Source organism: Lepisosteus oculatus, chromosome 21 (assembly GCF_040954835.1).
Source record: "Lepisosteus oculatus isolate fLepOcu1 chromosome 21, fLepOcu1.hap2, whole genome shotgun sequence".
Lineage (NCBI taxonomy): Eukaryota > Metazoa > Chordata > Actinopteri > Semionotiformes > Lepisosteidae > Lepisosteus > Lepisosteus oculatus.
Genome location: NC_090716.1, coordinates 13,919,548 through 13,934,871, shown reverse-complemented (window position 1 = coordinate 13,934,871; position 15,324 = coordinate 13,919,548). Strand labels below are relative to the sequence as shown.

Below are 15,324 nucleotides of genomic sequence, written 5' to 3'. Positions count from 1 at the left end.
AAAACGCCGAACATCCAGAGTCAGAGTTGAGAGTTTCCATTAGTCTTGTGGTTAGGTTAATTTTAGTAAAGATGAATGGAAAGATATATGGGTCCTCTAGGAGCCACAGACATTCCCAAATGCTGTGCATGTGGCTCAAAGCCATGCATTTAAAATGATAATTTTCCTCTAAATTGCAGTCAATATAAGACATTGTATTGAATCTCTTCAGAACTGATTTTAAAGACACTGTGCAATAGGAATACAGCACAGGCTGTTTATGTCTTTTTGAGACCTATACTTCAATAAATATTGTATATAATGTATACACTTATTTGACCATGTAGTTCATTTTATCCTATATGTCTGTTGTGGTATGTTTCTCCTATTTTCTGATAGTCTGTTAGAATGCTTTTATTTTAACATAAAAGTTTTACACTTGGCTCCCTCAGTATAGATGAAGAATGAGATACTGATAAGAAAGCAATTGTTTCTGACTATTATTTTATTAGAGATCTGCTGATTATGTTAAATATCCTCTAACTAGGGTAATAATAATGAATAAATAATGATTATTTAGACATTTGAATTATCTTTTAAATATGCATTCTTTACTAGTTTTGTTTTTCTGGTCAGTTGGTGTTTTTAAATGCATTTGGTCCTTGCATGCATAGGTGAACAGCTTGTGGCCATTTCAATTTTTAATTGTTAGAATATAAGCATTCATTCAAAAGTTTTATTTTCTTTTTAGTGGTAGCAAAATGGTAAGGCTTACATTTAAATCTTTGAAAAAAGTGCTGGGTTTATGTTTGTTTGTCAACAGTATACTAAAATTAATTCGGAGCACCACCTCAATGATAGAGATGGAGAAAGACATTACTGAGCTCGGCAGAGACCTGGAATCCTATTATAGTGACAGGCTGTTTCAGGAAGTTGAATGTAAAAAGAATAAATTAGCAGATCTTTTGGATGCACAGATTCTGAGGGCATCCGTACGATCAACATTTCAGAATCTGTCACAAGAGGATGCTCTGAATAAATACTTATCTGCTCAGGAAAAGAATTCAGCTCTGGTGAAATGAAGCACAGCTTGAGGACGGCTACAGAGCAGGTGCTCTTGAGTCTGAAGTTAACCAGCAGTTATCTGTGCGGTTCTGCTTGGAGTTGCAGTCATTGGAGAAGACGGTGAATGTTTTACTGTGGATTTGTTGAATTGCCACAGCTTTCAGAGGAAATGATTGGAAGAAGTGCAGACGCTGCAGGGGTTCTTGGATGTTCTGAAATGACTATGCTATGCCAAGCCTCTGCAATGTTTCTCGAATTGTATAAAAAACTTTTAGGTTTTAGTAATGATCTCTTCAACATGTTTGTAGAAAGAATTCAGGGCCATGAACTACCTTTAAACTGACAGATATCTATGCTAGCGTATATTTGTGTTACATTTAGGCGTGGTATCCTTTGGGCACGCTTTCCACAGACTATTATAGATTTTCTCTGACCTTGGCTAATTGGCTGAGGGAAGCCGAAGTTTGTTATGTACAGTATTTTGGGTGCAGAGAGCACTGGCTGAATAATCCCATCCTCCCCCCAGCAGCACTCAGCCAGTTGTGCCCCCTAGCCTGGAGAATCCTGGTCACTGATATGCCTTTATCATAAAGCTCGACCTGCACACAGCTAAGCCACTCGGGAGACCTGAGTATGGAGAAATCAAACGGAATCAGCACGGTTGGCCAGCAGTGAAGGTAGACATAGCTGTTTCTAGACATTTAGAAGTATATTTATGCAGCACTTGACCATCAAAAGAAAAATGGGATTGGATGCTTACAAAGGTGAAGGACAGATTCCAGAAATGGAAGTGGGTTTCTTATTAAAGCGTCCAACAGGGAGTACTGTGTGACTAATAACTTTGTTATCTCAATGTTGCCGCATACACTAATGTGTGTAGACCCCCTTTACATTTGTTAAAAGAGGAAACAAAAATTTGTTGGAAAGGGCTAGCTGACAGTTCAGAAGCTAAATGGGGGGCAGGGGCATTGACATACTGTATATTTAACTGGGCAGCAGAATTTTGAAACAACGGAAACTTGTACAGTATGAGGTAGAATATGCACTGCAAAAAACACTGGCCATCTCCTTTTCCCACAAGGCAGGGTGAATGTACTGCACCTGGGTAGACAGTTTTTTTTTTCCCTGATTGATGAGAGAGAGCTGAGCCTCTCTCTGCTATGCCTCATTATTGGGGGATTTTGAATGCATGGTAGCTTTTTAAAGTGAGATGGTTTCTAGAAAGATTTATTGGCCGTTTAATTTTTCACTTAAGTGTCCTGTTTTAGAGTCTATTTATTATCTTTAAATATCTAAAAGAAATGTTAAACGCTGCAGCTTTTAAATTTGGATAGAAACCAATAGAAAAAATGGAGTCCTTGCCATCTACATAAAGAGTCTGGTTAGCAGGGAGTTGCAACAGGCTTAAGAGATGGGAAAATAAATTAAAATATCTAGGATTTTTTCAGAAAGTTATACTGTTGTGCTTTATCTTTAAATATTTTAAATGACCTAGCTTCCATTTGAACTTTGTATAAATTGTTTGTTTAAAATAAAATATTAATGGTGCAGGACGAAATGTTTGGGGTACATGAATAGAGAGGTTTCGACTGTGTTGATGATAATCATATGTTAGCTTTCATGTTTGGTAAATTTCAGTTCTCTTTTGTTGAAAATAATGAAATATCAATCCACCTACCTACTGTACCTAACCTACCACACTATTCTTCAGTGCTTCATATACAGTATCTCTAACTGATTTTTTCCTGCTCCTATTCCTCGTTTAATGGAATGCCCATCACGTAGGTGGTGAGACAGGCAATTAGCATGTTTCATATTCTTGCACAGAGGAATTAGATCTGCAGCAGGTGATGACCTCTGCTGTCGAATCAGGTGTTTACAGCCCAGAACTCACAAGACGGGGAATCTGTGACAGCACAGGCAGCCCATTGTTTGAAATATCTAACTCTGTACAGCTTTGATGTCCCTGTGAGTGAATTAAAGTCCTGAGAGAGTACGCATGTGATTTAAGTTCATGTTTCATGAGAAAATTGTCTCTTGTGATGTACAGTACTTTAATAGCTTGCAATTTGAATATCAGGAGAATGTTGTTGTAATTTGAAACATGGAAAGCTTAATGCACAAAATAAAATGCATGCTTCAGACAAGAGGTGTAGCAACTCTATTTGAATCTTATAAGTGCAAATTTTAGATTACGAATTTCTTCGGAGTGATTTATATTTCACCCATCACTTACTGTATGATTAGAGCCCCAGAAGCACAGTTGGAGTGCATTTTAAAAGTACTGTACGTCAGGAAAAACAATGCTGAATTATCCAAAAAATTATGGAGCTTAAAGGTGGTTCTATTGACTTCATGTGAAATTTAGAAGCATTAAATAGAATTGGCTGTAAGAGGCAAAGACAAGGAAATGTGGCTATCGATCTCTTGATACTGCTAATGGCTTTGAGAATGCAGCTATAGCAATTGCAAAGGACAGAAACCTTTTCATCACTCCAATATATTCTCTGCCCCATTTTGTATTGTGGTACATATTAATGGAATCAATTTTTTTCAGTAGTATGATTAAAAACCATATTCTTTTGTAGTCTTTGCCTTTTCTTTTGATGGTTATTAAGAAAAGACAGTGCCACAATAATTTGTGATCGTACTTGTTAAATACTGCCTATTTTTGTCTACATTAAGGGATGTGGAGACACTGAATTGAGAACATGCTGATAAACAATGGAAAGACACCAGGATAACGTCCAGACCATCTCATTAAAACACCACAGATTTCTTAGCTAATACATAAATCTACATCAGGATTAAAAAAAGAATTAAAAATATGACAGTGCCATGTCATATTGGCACATTAAAAATGGCCAGTGAAAGTCAGTATGCAAAAGTGTTAAATACATGCAGTAATGTATATGGCAGCATGATCACAACCTGTCATCTCCATGTGATTTCACAAATGTGAGTGAAAAGGGGATAAATATCAAAGCTCTGTACGGACATTTGTTTGTGGCATACACATTTAAAAATGTTTTTAAAAACTTTTTAGCTGCACATTAGAGTAATGCAGTATTTCACATACGGTACAGTTTTATTTGTGCTTATATTTTCTTCAATACTGTATCTTTTTTTTTGAGAATATTATATATTAGAATATTAATACAATATTACAATATTTGGAATTAAGATAATATAATACCAGTAATTTCCAATCCAGCATGGGCCTTCTTTGACTTGAGGAGCATTTCCAAACTGAAAATGTTATATATGAAAAAAATATCCATATGACATTGTATTCCCTGAAACCTTTCCTTGCCCTCCCTCATGTCTATAATCTAGAACTTTAAAAATAATAACACAGTCTTGTTTTTAAATGAGGGATATGAGGCTATGAAATATTGTGGTCATTGTAGGATACTAACCAATTACCAGGCAGAAAGCATAATATTAGTATCACTACACAGTACACCGTGTGGGGGTTAGTCTGCCATACTGAAAGCCCTTCTCTGGCCTCCAATGCCCAACATACATATTTATGTGGCTACATTGAGGGCAAAAAGTATTAAGGAGCTTATTGCTTTGCTCTAATCTTATGATTATAGTCCTTTTGCTGAACCTATTACCAGTTAATGCTGTAGTTGATTAGTCAGAGGCACTGCAAAAAGAATGAATGAGTTACACACTCAGTAATAAGTGTGAAAAAATAAAGGACCTAATTTCAGACGTCAAAGTATTGATTTCTTTCAAACCAGATTCCCACAGAAAGCATCTTGATTTCAGCTGTTTGTTGTATTTGTTTTATTAAACTGATTAGGAAGGTTGAGAAAGTCATTAAGACTATAAAAGCACGCTTTTTACACTGAAAAGAGCAATGCTGATTTTTTTGTAGGAGTCACAATGCCCAGGGCTATCCACATTGTCTCAGAAAAAAGATTATATTTTAGTTAACTAATCTACCATTTCCTCCCACAAAAAAAGAGTCATGTCTTGCAGTTCGGCATGTCGGACAAAATGTCGATTCTAGTTTAATATGAGTGTATTCAAACATATGATTGACACATCTTCGATTTTTTTACAAAAAAAGAAAAGGACTTAAGATAAAAGGTACCGCACCAGAGGGATAAAAATAATTCAATCAGATATTACAGGAGGTATGTAATATGATTTGGGGAATATACATTGTGAAATGTTTTATGTAGAAAGCCAATAGATTAATGTATTATTCAAACCTATACAAATTATGTATGCATGGGACTTTCTACAGGATAGGTGGTTTGAGATTGAAATGCCTGGAAAATGCCTACAGAAAGATTTGTAGGGTTTATGTCTTTAGTATTTATTCTACCCTATCAAACTGTTAATAACTGATCAATAGAAGTCCCACATTCTGTCCAAAGCTATGGTTTATCCCATGAGTCCTGCTGTACAGTAGTAGTTGTAGCAGGCTTTGTTTAGTGTGTTATGCTATGGGAAAGACCTATAAGATAGTTACTACAGTACATGTGCAATGTTGTGGCTACAATAAATCTGGCTAATATGACAAATAAGACAGGCTCATTGCTGCCTATATACAGGCTGTGGCTTGCAGTCCAATAATGTGAGATATTTGAATCAGGTGCAATTCTTTGCTACTAACACCTTAAGCAAGCTGGGTCATCTGCTGTTGGCTCAGTGATCTGTTGTCTCTGTAATTGCTGCTGGACATTGTTTTACTGCAATATACCAAATTTCACTTTTGCATAGTCCCATGGTAAAACCATAAAAACATAATACTGTCAACCATTGCAATACTGTTATAAGTGTTCTAGTTATAGCACCATGGTAATTGTTACCTATGAAGAGTTGCTTCTAACAAGCAGCGGCACTCATATTTAACTTTTAAAAACAGTCCCTTAGCATCCCTTTTCAATCCAGAAAAGCACAACATGTATCACAATAAAATTGAAGCTTTCAAACCTTCTTATGAAAATTGAAGGAAACACAAGATAAAACATTTACAAAAAAGTCTTCAGAAAAAAAAAGTCTTCTTTCCAAATTTAAGAATTCAGTGTGGCTATGTTTCTGATTTCTTAGGATGGTGTTCTAGAGCTCTTGGGCAAATACAGTAACACAAGGCTTTGTCACTAACAACGTGTCTCAATAGTGAGGACACAAAATAAATCAGAAACATGGTAATTATTACCATGCAGAGTCTTAAATGTAAGCAGAAGGAATTTAAAATTAATGAGAAATGTCATGCATTCAGTCCAGTGCAGTGCAAAATCAATAAAACAGAAGGTGTACATCATTAAATCATTATTATAGATGCCAAATTTTGAAGTGAAGGTACAGTATAGAGGATCTTGCTGATTAGGAATTAAATAATACAAATAAGACTTGAATGAAACTTTTGGCTGCATGAATAAATGTGTTTGGGTTAACTGCTTAACAATATTTCTAAGGTGGAAATTGTTTTTCCCTAGATTCATTTTTTAATGCATTTTTTAATGAAATAGCTACCTGGGTATAAAGTGTAGAATGGTCATAAATATGAGCATCTGAAAAGTTGATTCTGATGCTATAATATTAACAAGTGACTCAGGGTGAAACACAAATACTAAATAGCAGAAGGTTTGTAGATAGTTTAGCACAAAATCCCAACTATACCAAGTTAAGGTATTTTTAGCTGTAGATGACATTTTATTTAAGTAAATTTGAATGTGTGAGTGACTGAACACCCTGAAGAAATTTTTAAGGATAAAACATTAGTGAAAGTTCAGGAATGCCATTAACCAAGTCTCCACTCTCTGTGATGAGGCTTCCAAAATATGCTGTTAGACTTGATGCTTTTTTGTGTTTATGACTAATTTAATGCAAAGGTAAATTGACTCATCAACATCTTGTGACTGGTTTTCTCAGAGCTATCACAGGCCTGGTTCAACAATTTCCCTGTCACTTTGGGGAGATTTTCAGAGTAGCTTATTGCTTTTCATATATTACAAAAACACCAAGAGGGTAAACATGATTAGCTGTTGGTGGGGTGTGTTGTGCAGAGCCAATGGACAGCCCATTACAAATCAAAATCCTGAAGAATTTATGATATACGTCTTCATGTTTCTGTCAGGAAAGAATCGATAGACTTAATTTCTTAGAAAAAAAACATGAAGGCATTTTCCATCAAAAACCATTTCCATCATGTATTTCTGCGTATGTTTTGCAATTCTGCATTAATCACTCATTTTTTCATGGTCTGGCAATTTATACATTTTTTAGAGGAAAATCTGTTGCTGTTAGTTATTCAAACAGGACCAGTAGGCAGCTGTATTGAAGTTTAAAATTCCAAGAATGATTGAAGGGGAACTGCAATGCTATTTATATATTTTGGGGATTTTAGAAAGAATCAGCAGTGATGAGTGCATTTCAAACCAAAATATAATGAATCGTACTATATTGTGTGTTTCAGAATGAGGCAACAAAATGTTAGGTGAGGTGACGTGGTTCTGTGACATTGTACATACATCTCTTTTAATCCAATAAAAATATTGCTTTTGACTTCGAGAACATTTTGCCAACAAATACTAGTTACTTTGATAACTCTGCATGCAGATCACATTGGTTTGTGACAGCATGGCAATGTACAGTACAAGTTCACAATTTGTGCTGAATTCAAAATTTGTAATTTTTCGTATACTGTTAATGAATGTATTTTGCTACCAAGATTTAATTACTGGTCTGAGAAATTGAGACTGCAGTTTGCCCTTAGAAGAATTTAATTTGATCCTCTTAAATGTCAGGGATGTCCACTATATTTGTATAGATTTTTATGTTCAATCTGGCACTGTGTAGTTGGAATTGTTGGAATTGTAGTTGGAAGAATATTCAACTAAAACACAGTTCCAAGTGATTGGAGACCAGATGACACAACAACCTTTGTAACTGGAATTATCCAGAGCTGACCAGTCAGCTCAGGAGTATCTAAAAAGGACCATAGCAGAGAGGCAGAAGTGAAGAAACAAGACAAGATGTATTTATTTCTACTGTAGTTCAGCATACAATGTTTATCACTTGGATTCCTTAAGAACAATTGGGTAATGGGCACTGAAATGTTGCAGCTGGCATTTATGGAAAGAGATTAGTTTCATGTTTGTAGTAATATTGATATTCCCTTTTTATATTTTCCATGCAAAGTTTTTTTGAATTTTATACTGTCCCATTTTAGTATCAGATTAATGCGAGGTAGTCAGGCCTCATCAATATTTGATTATTATTTAAGCTCCAGTAAACCTTTTTACTCCCACATTTATAGAACAATACACTACCTGTATATTTTATAATAGAATAACAAGGCCAAAGAAGAAGAAGGAAATACAAAACATTCAGTAATGTCCCACTTTTTAAATTATACAGTTAAGTTATCCAAATTAATCATTCTATTTTTTTATATTGTATGTCTGTGTTAATACTATAAGCATTCAGTGGTCTGGGAGAATGAATATCTGTTGTTCTCACTCTGCAGTCCTGGTAACAGGATTAGTAATGTTATTAAACAATATAACCACCTAGATAAACAACAAAGATTTCTACCTGACAGTAATACCTTTGGCACTTAAGTGAGTTCTTTTCTAGTCTGGTCATATTTTTTGCAAATCTTATAATCATCTTATCTCCTTCATCCACAGAGCTATATGTTGGAACCTTTCTCAGAGGTATACCGTACAATACAAGAATAAAAATATACAGGATACCAGAACAACCCAAAAAATAATCAATTAATACTGAATGTATCACACTCAAATTTTCTGGTCTTTTTTATATTACATTGTGCCGTATATCAGACATATACTTTCTGGATATGTTTATATATTTCTTTCCCATACAGGAAATGGGAGATATTGCAAATAACCAGTGTTTTGTTTGCTCTTTAAAAGAAGAGATTTGGCTGCAGAGCCAAGGGCGGGATGGCCATGCACTGGTGGCCTGTTGACACATGTCTACAAACAAGCTCTACCTCTGTGGGTAGCAGGAGGTCATGAGCTGCCTCTACTGTCCCCTGCCTGCCGCCTCAGAGTTCTTATCAAGGCCTTCATGCTGACAGTGCACTGGCAGGGCTGTCCGCCATGTCAGCGTGTCCTTGAAAGGGTCAAAAATAGATTTAGAGGTGAGCAGAAAATGAAAAAGTGTTGTGTGCATTTTCACTGGGGAGTGAGGAGCAGAACAGAGGCTTTCCACTAATGAAATATTTACAGTCCCCAAGGACAAGCAAAAGCTCCTGTAGAATTACAGCCACGTCAAACAAGGTCTTTAATAATTCAGTTATTATTGTGGAAAGCAGAGGAGCTCATTGTATTTCATGGTAGGGGTGAGCTCTGATTGGTAACCTTATCATCCTTAGCAGCCTTGCAGTTACAGTCACAGTTTGAAAGACTGGACTTCCATTGAAAGAATCTCAGTCCAAGATCTCACCAGCACAGCTGTTATAGAATAAGCAAAGGCTTATGGAAACAAGTTTCAGATATACAGTATGTGGGTGATATACGTAGAAACAAAAATAATTACATGCATGTCTATTATATTTTTAAATTAGATGTAAATATGTTCCAGGAGGACATTAATACATATATTACAACAACGAGTATTCTGAATGTTTTTAATCATATAAAATATGTTCCTTGAAGTTAATTATGAAGGTCAAGTGTTTTGTTATTCTTAAAAAAAACGTTTAATGAATTAGTAAAGCAATTACATCTTAATAGAGGTAGAAATGTTAATGTCTTTAAAACTTTGTCAGAATGTTTAATACATTGCATAAATTGAACTCAAAGAGTATGCATTTTGGCATAGAAGATGAGTTACATTAAAAAAACACAGACACAACCCGAGTTGGTCAGGCAGTTAAAAAGTGTTTATTATTCATATCAAAATAATGGAAAAAAATAAGAGCTGAAAGAAAGCCTAGTTTGTAGTTTGTAGTTTGAGCTCCTGACTAACGTCTAAGTTCTATATCTAAATGCCAGTGGAAACTAGCCTACGGTCTAGTTGTGATTTTCCTATTCCTTCAGGGGCTCTGTACTGTACAATGGCTGACCCTGCACTCTGACCCCAAGCTTCTCTCCGTCTCTCAGTCTGTGTGTCTCATGAAAGCAAGTTGGGGTATGCAAAAAAGACAAATTTTTAATGCAAGAAATTGTATATGGCTAATAAAGTGATCTGATCTTTAGCCTCAGGTCTTACCATGGTTAATTTTCTTGTATCAGATTAAAAACAGTTTAACATCTACAACAAAATACAATATTTGTAGTGTGCAAACCTTATCTCACTCTGCAGTGCTTTCCCAGCTTCAGGTGCAGTTACTCCCTCCAGTAATTGCCAGTTGATGCCATTTTGCATGCTGGCATGCTCTCACAGACATCTTATTATGGAAAAAGTATCCACAAACTGTACAAGTACTGCCATTCGAGGAGGATGCTCCTCTTGGCATTACACTACAGTATATTCTTCCATCTTAATGCAATTGCTTTTGGAAAAAAGGTTTCTGTTAACAAGTGATAATTTTATTTATCAAAAAAATAGTCAAAATTGTTGTCAAAATTGTTGGTACCCCTAAAGATTCTAATAAATAAAATCAAAATTAAATCTGTATTAATTTTCTACTTTTTAACTCAGTATGTCTCTTTCATTTACAAATGTTAAGAGACAAAAGTATGTCGTCAAATCAGGCGATGGGTACAAGTAGATATGGTGCCACTTACCACTGTTAAAGAGGATTTTAAACACTGAAATAGTGGTAAATTTGCCTTGTACGGGACTCAAGTGTATCTTGATCCTATGCACAGTGAGGAGGAAGCGAAGAATAATCCAGTTTGAAAATTACAGAACTTGGTTGCATGAAACAGACACAGCATGAGTAAGAACCTATAAATTGCTCCTGTATATTTGCTTGTGTGTGTTTTTAAGTGTGCCCTGCAATCAACTTGTTTCCAGTCCAGGGCGTCATCCTGCCTTGTATACAATATGTAGATTCAAGGATAGGTTACTGGTGCCACAACCTATACCTGGAATATGTGACTTTCAGATAATGGAAGGACAGATAAGATATGGGTAGAATCAGCATCCATCCACAAAATGTATGAAAAAAACAAATTAAGTAATAATGGAACAAAAAGTAATTTCTCTATAATATGTAAGGTTACGGAGACAATAGTTAAAACTAGTACCCAGCTCAAGGTACTGTACAGTAAATGCTTGCTGTTGTTGTTGTTGCTTTCGCATTGCTTCTTTTCCAGTGGCTAAGTGCATGCCAGCAGAGAATTTTTAAACCATTTTTCATTATCCACTCGCAGTTTGATGAAATTGAATGTCATCGTGTCTATCCCTGCACAAAAGTAGTGACATATCATGTTCATTCATGTTGAGGAGGCCTGACTAAAATGGGCAAAGTAAACTAAATAAGGAAAACTTGCCAATACTGCTCTCTGTTTATTCAAAGGTTTGTATAATTAAATATATTTTATCTCATCTGCCCCTATAAAAATGAAAATGTGTGGAATATAATAATTTCATTCATGTTAAATGGGATTGATTCAAAGTGGGCAAAGTAAACTCAATAAGGTTAACTTGGCAATACCTATCCATTTATTCAAAGATTTGCACTGCTACTTTGTCTTTCCATGTGCAAAATGAACTACAGTTGAAAAACGTCATCAGTCAAAATGGGGTAACAAAATAATAGTTTTATGTCAACACTTCCTACCTAGAACACATATTGTATAAATCTAAAGTAGTTAAAGTAGGTAGCTATGTCTGCATGCATAGGCTGCAACGGAACAAGTTAAAGGTTTATTCCATGCTGAAAAGAGAAGAAAGGAAAATCAACGTTTCGTCTGTGGAGCCTTCTTCGGGTGTGAGGCTCCACAGCCGAAACATTGTGTTTCCTTTCTTCCCTTTTCAGCATGGAATAAACCTATTACTTGTTCCTTTAAATTTAAAGTAAGCCAATTATTTTTTACATTAAATACTATGAGTGTTAAAACTGTAAAAAGTTCAATTTTGCTAACACTTGAATATTTTATTCTCCATGGCATCTTCACTCCACTTTGATATGTTAGAACATAGAACACAAATTATAAATGGGAAACCTTAAGCCCTTGCAGAGCTGAGAGAGAATGTGTATATGAAGGGCACGAGACCGCAGGTGTGGGTATTGGGATATGGCCATAGTGTAGATAACAGCAGAACAGGCCTTTAGTCCTATTCATGTGTCAAATCATAGTACTGTTTTAACTTGCGGTTTGTGATTTTAACAAGAAATTGATAGTTTTGTGAATGCACAAAACACACTACATCCACACCGTTGGCTCAAATCTGAAAGCTTCAACACACTCCCAGTCATGACAGTTTGTTCTATATACTACAGTATCTGCAATTATTTGTGTAACAGAGTGCATAAACTGACCTTGATATCACTTCTATTTGTGACTTTTGGTCCAAGTCTATGTGTCCAGTCTATGAATTGATGCTGTTGGCCCCTTTAAGGAATAAGAGTGTTTGATTAGAAACAGTGCCCATTGTCCAACCATTTCATTTTCCAGTGGTATGCCAGAACCACAGTTTGTTTCCTGTTAAAGGCTGCGCTATCTCTTAGATATAACCTACTGAGTACACTAGGAAGCCTACATGTAATATCAAAATATATATATGTTTTTTATCTTCCAATTGATTTCAACAGTTGGCTGTATCTCGCTGTCTCTGAAAAAAACTAAAATTCATCAAGACAAAACTATTGTTATCCAAATGAAGTCACTGCATTCATTTCCTTAGCAGCCCATAGAAATTTCATTATCAAGATAGGACTTTGACCACAAAACTGAAACTGCAAAGGAAAAAAAAAGCATGGGCTGTAGAGATGTGCTACATTGGTTCAAATTAATAAAAAGGAGCAGCAAGCTCAGCCACATTATCAAACTGAAAGAAGCATTGAAAATGCATCAATGCCTAGGCACTGTTTCCTCCTGTATTACACTGGTTCTTCTACCAAATGCAGTAATTGGAATGAGTTGTCTTTTGCCAGTACAGTGTTCAGATCAGAGCTGTCTCAGTAAACTAATTTACTTTGCCTGCTTCTGCCTCCCTGAAGGTATGTGCATTTCTGTTACAGAACACTGTGTAGCATTCTCCACTAATTAAACACTAATAACTTTCAGCTGCTTTTCATCTGTTTCCCTTTATGGACATGTGCTGAATCATTAAATTGTCTCTGGACTATTCTCACTAGACATCACAGACAATTCTTAAATTAAATTAATTTTAAAAATAAACATAACATCAATAAGAAAGGTTACAAATAAGAGGAAGCCTGCTGTTCAGCCCATTTGTTTGTCATTTATTCCCAACTAATGTATCAGTCTAGCCCTTGGAAATGTCACCTTTGCATCTCAGGCTCTGTAGGAAAAAGTCAAGAATTTTAATCTTCATTCATCATCTTTGTTAAGTGGTGTTTCAGGCTGATATCTTGCAAGGGGCAGAGGTTCTCATAGATGGACCTGTTTGAACCCATACTTAGGTGGAGAGTGGAGGCTGAGCCTTCCGTATACTGTTAACGCCCTCCAAAGAGGATACATATATAATTGTGTGCAAAACACTCTCTTAGTCAAGGAACATGTGTCTACTGGTGGATGCTGCACATTGGTGGTGGTGGAAGGGAGTCCCCATTACCTGTAAAGCGCTTTGAGTTGAGTGTCCAGAAAAGCACTATATAAGTATAAGCAATTATTATTATTATTATTATTATTATTATTATTATTATATGCCACTAGAGGCCGCCATAAACAGAGCCCCAAAAACCCAAAATACTTCATTAATTTCAAATACTTTAGCTTCAAGAAAGTAAAACTAGAAGCCTGATACTACTATCCTTTTTATTAGAAATACATTGTTTCTAATGTGTAGGCTTTACCTTTTAAAGCACGGTAATAAGTAACAGTTGTGTTGCTTGCAAAAAGCAAAATAGCCAGAAACATGCATTTCATTGGTGGCCTTTATCATATGCCTGTACAGTAAGTGTAACCTGAACTCCATGAAACTCTGCAACTTAAATTCCTCACTCTTATATGTCTCACTTGTTTGCATCACATTTACTCCAAGTACATCCGGTTGTGTTTTGTAAAACATCTCAGGAAGACTGTACACTTGAAGTTGCAGAGGGGTCAGATTAGCACCACAGAGTAAACACAAGGCCAGCATGATGAATCACTCGTGTTCATGCAGAGCAGGCAGTTAGGACGATGACATGAGCTGGGGGACATGAGTCTTTTTCTCCCAAAAATAAAAATGTCAGTTTTCCTCAGATTAAAAGGAGTACTTTGTTAGATCAAAAAACAGACTTAATTGAAACATATCAAAGAATCAATTAGTACAAACAATATGATGCAGGAAAGAGCAGAGAATGAAATGGCAGGATGCAGCTGACATGAATTATTTTAAACACACTCACACAGACACAAGAATGTGCAGCTCAGTTCGATCCCTCTGGGTCTTTTTCCAAATGCCCTCCCCTCCTCCCTCCTTCCTCCTTGCAGCACCTGCTCATTAAAACAGCCTTCTTGTATCCTCACATCTGATTTCTTGTGAAGCAATCACGGTTTCTGATTCCAGTCCCCTCTTTCCCCCTGTTTCATTCATTGAAAAACGGAGGGGCGACTGGTAGCAAGCTTTAAAAAAGCTGCTAATTAAACAGGTACCTGTACATGTTTGTGTAGGAAAGGGAAGAGAGGGAAACAGATGGTGGAATATGGCTTATTATTGTTTCATTAGATTTCCAGATGTACCTCAAATTTGGATTTTACTTTACTCCTGCTAAGGTAGGCATTAAAGTAGCAAATAGTTGTTAACTTCAGCACAGAAATGACAAATAATTATTGTGAACAGAGCTGTGGGATAATCTTGTCTTTGTAGTGTCATAACATGGAACGCTTTCCTGAGCAGCTTTTAATTTTTGTAAAATTGTAGTCTTAAATAGTATTGTACACGAAGTTAAATAGACAAGGGTTAAAATGCATTTCTAATACACAATGTATAGGGATTTGTTTTAGGAGGTCGCAATGAGAGTGAACATCTTACTGGGGACATGAGTACTGTTCTTCTTAAGTGAAACACAGATAACAGTACCCTGGTTATGAGAAGGGGTCTAGTTCTTTAATATACAGTATGCATTCTCCTTTTCAAAATATACAGGCACCTATTTTTAAAAATAGGTGGACATATGAAGAATATGAAGAATATGATTTGAAATGTACAGGATATCACATT

At 35.8% G+C, this 15,324-nt stretch overlaps 1 protein-coding gene across 1 annotated transcript in view; it reads left to right on the top strand.

Annotated features, from left to right (window-relative positions):
* trim44 (tripartite motif containing 44) overlaps window positions 1-15,324 on the top strand; it is a 57,940-nt gene that overhangs the window by 25,473 nt on the left and 17,143 nt on the right. The window lies entirely within an intron of this gene.